Source organism: Nannobrachium achirus (genome assembly GCF_963921795.1).
Source record: "Nannobrachium achirus genome assembly, chromosome: 12".
Taxonomy (NCBI): domain Eukaryota; kingdom Metazoa; phylum Chordata; class Actinopteri; order Myctophiformes; family Myctophidae; genus Nannobrachium; species Nannobrachium achirus.
Window position 1 is genome coordinate 29,245,309 of NC_137832.1, and position 6,329 is coordinate 29,251,637.

At 54.4% G+C, this 6,329-nt stretch overlaps 2 pseudogenes across 2 annotated transcripts; both read left to right on the top strand.

Annotated features, from left to right (window-relative positions):
- Nucleotides 1–264: 264 nt before the first annotated feature.
- LOC308294942 (putative ATP-dependent RNA helicase Pl10) lies at nt 265–1,895 on the top strand (annotated as a pseudogene). The gene is made up of 2 exons: nt 265–470; nt 556–1,895. The product of its transcript is annotated as a putative ATP-dependent RNA helicase Pl10 (transcript).
- Nucleotides 1,896–3,811: 1,916 nt separating this feature from the next.
- On the top strand, nt 3,812–5,938 carry LOC308294944 (putative ATP-dependent RNA helicase Pl10; annotated as a pseudogene). Its single transcript has 2 exons — nt 3,812–5,151; nt 5,843–5,938. The product of its transcript is annotated as a putative ATP-dependent RNA helicase Pl10 (transcript).
- Nucleotides 5,939–6,329: the final 391 nt, after the last annotated feature.

The following is a 6,329-nucleotide window of genomic DNA, read 5'->3' on the forward strand; positions in this document are numbered from 1 at the left end:
GGAGTCCATAACTGTATAGATGTATAGATCACAGAGTTCATAACTCTAGAACACATAGAATAAAAGTTCACCGGTTCACTTCGAACCGAGGTTTGATTTTTTAACACCATGCATGACCATGTGCCAACGTCATTGGAACATGTACACAGCAACCCGTTCTATGAATAGTCAGACACATGTTGCACAAGTTCATTAACGCTCTCCTCAGGGTGCTAACACCGTTAGTAGTTACCCAGGAAATTTGCTTGATTTGAAGTTACGACCATGGTTGACAAGCAGCAGCAGTTCGCTGCCCGGGACTTGAACTCGGGACCGGGGCCGGGCACGTGCTACATTCCGCCCCACCTGAGGAACAGGGAGGCCTCCAGGCACGACTCGCCCGGACGGGACGGAAGAGGGCACGGCGGCTTTGGTGGCCGCGGGCCGCCTCCTTCTCCCAACGACACTGGCTGGGGAGGAGGAGGAGACGGGTCCCTCCAGGGATAATAGCGCTGCCTTCAACTGCTTTGGGGGACGGAACGACAGGGGAGGTAACAACAGGCCCGCCTTCTCCAGCGACTGCGGAGCAGGCAAAAGAGGAAAGTACGAGCGCTGGGGCTTCCCCGGCGGTGGCGGCGGTGGTGGAGGAGGAGGAAGAGGTAACAGCGGTTGGGTGGAGGACTCCTCCTCCTCCAGAGACGAGTAGCTCTCGTCCAAACCCCTTCCCTCCCAACGAGCGCCTGGAGCATGAGCTGTTCTCCGACGGCAACACTGGCATCAACTTCGAGAAGTACGACGACATCCCGGTGGAGGCCACGGGCCAACAATGTGCCAGCGCACATCGAGAGCTTCCACGACCTGGCCCTGGGTGAGATCCTCATGGACAACATCATGCACACGCGCTACACCCGGCCCACGCCCGTGCAGAAGTACGCCATCCCCATCATCAAGGCCAAGTGGGACCTGATGGCCTGCGCCCAGACGGGCTCGGGCAAGACGGCCGCCTTCCTGCTGCCTGTGCTGAGCCACATCTTCACGGGGGGCCCGGGGAGGCCGCCCGGCGCCACCACCAGGAGACCAGCGGCCGGTTCGGCCAGCGGGGGAAGCAGTACCCCGTCTGCCTGGTGCTGGCGCCCACGCGGGAGCTGGTGCGGCAGATCCACAAGTGGACCCACAAGTTCTCGTACCGCTCGCGTGTTAAACTCTGCATGGTCTATGGCGGCGCCGACTTCCGCGAGCAGATCCGAGAGCTGGAGAAAGGCTGTCACGCCTGTGGGAGATGATGAAGAGGGGGAAGATAGGCCTGGACTTCTGAAACTACCTGGTGCTGGACGAGGCCGACCGCATGCTGGACATGGGCTTTGAGCCGCAGATCCACCGCATCGTGGAGCAGGACACCATGCCGGCCAAGGGAACCCGCCAGACCATGATGTTCAGCACCACCTTCCCCAAGGAGATCCAGATCCTGGCGCGCGCGACTTCCTTGACGACTACATCTTCCTGGCGGTGGGCCGCGTGGGCTCCACCTCGGAGAACATCACACAGAAGGTGGAGTGGGTGGAGGAGGGCGTCAAGCGGGACTTCCTCCTCGACCTGCTGAACGCCATCGACCCCGGCGCGCTGATGCTGGTCTTCGTGGAGACCAAGTCCAAGGCGGACACGCTGGGAAACTACCTGTTCTCGGAGGGCTACGGTCCTCGATCCACGGCGACCACTCGCAGAAGGACACGCTGTGGCGACCGCTCGCAGAAGGACACGCTGCACCAGTTCCGCACAGATGCCCCATCCTGTTGGCCACAGCGGTGGCGTCGCGGGGCCTGGACATCCCCAACATCAAGTACGTCATCAACTACGTCCTGCCCTCGGACATCGAGGAGTACGTGCACCGCATCGGCGCGCGGGCCGTGTGGGCCTAAACGCGTTCTAAATCAGGGTGAACAAATCGGGTGCCTCTGTGCCTATGACATCATGGACAAATCAACAGAATCGAAGTGTTTCATTGGTCTAGCTAACTCATGTCATCATCATTAGTGACATCATCATTTTGGTAAAATTGCGGTTCATAGGAGCGGTTTGCACCGCTCAAAAACAGCTGTTTGGATGAATGTCAGCAATGGGAATAAAAGAGGTGAATGTAATCATTTATATTCAAGAAGACCTGTTTATGTCATCACGCAGCACATTTCTGTTCACCGGAAGTAATTAAGATTTAGCCTTTTATGGACTTTTGATATAAAAATACACAAAAATGGAATGCCCATATATGGAAATACTGTGTCAGTTGCATGTGTGCTACGTTCGTCAGACATATATGATGTCAGTAATCTCCATATTTGGAAAAAGTTAGATTTTCCCATTCAAGTCAATGGAGAAAAGAAAGGCCCAAGTGTTGCCACCAAAACTCTGGGAGGAATGGCGCTGCAAAATAAAGTTTGCAGCGGAAAAATGGAAAGAAATATGTCTGGTTGCAACCACACACACACACACACACACGCACGCATGCACGCACGCACGCACGCACGCACGCACGCACGCACACACACACACACACACACGCACACACGCACACACACACAACAAACACTAAGTTAGAATATGGAGATATGAATGATGTTTCGGCGGTAGTCATGACAACAGTTTGTGCAACGTATGACGTCACCCCTCAGCTCTGTATTATATAAGATGCTGCTGGGGTGTGGGTCTGGCTGTCAGCTGTGAAAACTTAAAGATTGGAAGAAGTTAGCTAGCTGACTCGGAAGAAGCTAACTGTGAATACAGAAGACTTGGAAGTAGCTAGCTGTGAATACAGCATGACGCTAGTGTCTTGGACAAAAGCCGATTGGATCAGGCCACCGAACGTAAATTGGACGGATGTGACAGGTGTGGTTTTCAGAAAATGGATTTTCATCTTGACTGACAGCACCACCTCAACGCGGATTCAAGTGCACCTGTTGAGCACAATATCTTACGACTATTGCATGATGAGGATGAGGGGATATGGCCCTCACCAACGCACTGGCGGGAGCACTGTGCTAGTTAGAGCTGGAACTACGAGAGACCCGTTCATCTTCATCTGGGGAGGGCTGACTGTAGGAGGGTCTTCTGGCAGGAACCTTCATGCCTTTTCTGTTATCAGACACCGTTGGGAATGGACAGCGGTTAAGGGGAATGCACCGTCTTCAAGGAAGTACCACTCGACATGTGTTTTGAACGAGAACACGGTGTATATCTATGGTGGGCGTCTAAGGCAAAGAGTACAACCAGTTGATGGCAATGTCTACAAGTTAGACGCCTCTATATGGCCAGTGCAGTGGTCTGTAATTAATGTAATCAATGAGGCACCACATGCTTCATACGATCACTCTGCCACCTTCATCGGGACAAGAATGTTTGTATTTGGCGGCTTGCCTCGCCAAGACTTCAACAGAATCAGGATTTTTTGCACAGTGACAAACAGATGGATAAATGGTCCTCATACCCAACAGCTTCCTCCAGAACGCAATGACCATTCAGCCTTTGCCTACGATGGAGACCTGTACATAGTTGGTGGCCATGGGTGGAACACACGCATACAGTATGTGTGGGTATACCATGACCCACCTGTACTATTTAGTATACCTACCTGGAGTGAGATTATGCCCGGAAGATTGCACCCTAATACCGCTAACTTGTATTTTTGTGGCACGGTGGGGCATCGTCATTTCTTCCTTGGACCGTACAACAATCCTCAACTGTTGGTCTTAGACCTGTCTCCTACAATGAAGACATTGTGCATGCAAACAGTTAGACCCTTCCCCGTTGGGGCGAGGGCAGGACTCCCACGCGAACTTGAATGGGAAGTGAGAAGGGCATAGGCTTCTCCTCCGAGTCCTCAGTGCCCATACCTCTATACTGCCCTCCTCCAGAGACGAGTAGCTCTCGTCCAAACCCCTTCCCTCCCAACGAGCGCCTGGAGCATGAGCTGTTCTCCGACGGCAACACTGGCATCAACTTCGAGAAGTACGACGACATCCCGGTGGAGGCCACGGGCCAACAATGTGCCAGCGCACATCGAGAGCTTCCACGACCTGGCCCTGGGTGAGATCCTCATGGACAACATCATGCACACGCGCTACACCCGGCCCACGCCCGTGCAGAAGTACGCCATCCCCATCATCAAGGCCAAGTGGGACCTGATGGCCTGCGCCCAGACGGGCTCGGGCAAGACGGCCGCCTTCCTGCTGCCTGTGCTGAGCCACATCTTCACGGGGGGCCCGGGGAGGCCGCCCGGCGCCACCACCAGGAGACCAGCGGCCGGTTCGGCCAGTGGGGGAAGCAGTACCCCGTCTGCCTGGTGCTGGCGCCCACGCGGGAGCTGGTGCGGCAGATCCACAAGGGGACCCACAAGTTCTCGTACCGCTCGCGTGTGAAACTCTGCATGGTCTATGGCGGCGCGACTTCCGCGAGCAGATCCGAGAGCTGGAGAAAGGCTGTCACGCCTGTGGGAGATGATGAAGAGGGGGAAGATAGGCCTGGACTTCTGAAACTACCTGGTGCTGGACGAGGCCGACCGCATGCTGGACATGGGCTTTGAGCCGCAGATCCACCGCATCGTGGAGCAGGACACCATGCCGGCCAAGGGAACCCGCCAGACAATGATGTTCAGCACCACCTTCCCCAAGGAGATCCAGATCCTGGTGCGCGCGACTTCCTTGACGACTACATCTTCCTGGCGGTGGGCCGCGTGGGCTCCACCTCGGAGAACATCACACAGAAGGTGGAGTGGGTGGAGGAGGGCGTCAAGCGGGACTTCCTCCTCGACCTGCTGAACGCCATCGACCCCGGCGCGCTGATGCTGGTCTTCGTGGAGACCAAGTCCAAGGCGGACACGCTGGGAAACTACCTGTTCTCGGAGGGCTACGGTCCTCGATCCACGGCGACCACTCGCAGAAGGACACGCTGTGGCGACCGCTCGCAGAAGGACACGCTGCACCAGTTCCGCACAGATGCCCCATCCTGTTGGCCACAGCGGTGGCGTCGCGGGGCCTGGACATCCCCAACATCAAGTACGTCATCAACTACGTCCTGCCCTCGGACATCGAGGAGTACGTGCACCGCATCGGCGTTCTAAATCAGGGCACAGTGGCGCTGGCGCAGTGGTTAGCACTCCGCCTCACAGCTAGAAGGTCCTGGGTTCGATTCCCGCCGGGGGATGCTGTGGGTGCTGGGGGTGTGTTTCTCCCTCCGGTCATCAGTGTCCACACCCTAGGTGGGGTCGGCGATAGGGCCTTTCTGTGTGGAGTTTGCATGTTTTCCCCGTATCTCCTGGGGTTGATACCCTCACTAAAACATGAGATTCCTGGTCTCAATAATGCCTCCCCCTGGCCAGCCGGGGTGCTTGATGGAGGGGAAAGGAACTGGTTGGAATAACGTGTTCCTTCCAAGCGCTACGTCCATCCCGGGGAAATCCCCCCTGTCAGGTGAAAAGAAACAACTTGGACTACTCATGCATTGAAGGAAGCATGAGGTCAGTCCGTTGTGTACCCAGGCGTGGCAGAGGGAGAGCAGAGCCCAGGATTACACAGGCAATTGGCACTGGGTGAAAATGGGTTGCAAAATCGTGGGATAAAAATTAGAAGAGAAAAAGGACTCTGCGGTCTGAGGCCGAGGCCCTGGAGTCAGATTCGAGTCGAGCAGCGAAGGCCTCTCAAATCCCACTCATGTTGTCAATGATAATGTCATATTCAAATAAGGCCAAAGACCCATTCTAACTAACAGGTTCCGGTGGCACAGAGCATCAGTACAGGGGGTAGTAAGTTCAAATCCCACTCACAATGTCAATGATAATGTCACAATCTAATATGGTCAAATACCCATGGAGCAGAGCATCAGAACAGGACTCAAGCACAAGAGCAAAGACCAAATTAAACCAGCAAAGACCAGCGAAACCAGCTTAGACCAGCTAATAATACCAGCTTAAACCAGCTACCAGCAAACCAGCAGTAAAACACAACATGTGCTGGTTTGTGCTGGTGCTGGTCTTACTGCTGGTCTTGTGCTGGTTTTTCTAGCAGGACAGCTAGCTTAAAAATAAAAGCATTACCCTTATTTAAATTACATTTACAAAATAGATTTTTGAGCGGTGCAAACCGCTCCTATAGACCGCTTTTTTACCAAAATTATGATGTCATTAATGATGATGACATGAGTTAGCTAGACCAATGAAACACTTCGATTCTGTTGATTTGTCCATGATGTCATAGGCACAGAGGCACCCGATTGGTTCACCCTGATTTAGAACGCGCTTAGGCCGCAGAAAATACGTCATAAAAAATTATGTCATAGGCACGGAGGCACCCGATTGGTTCACC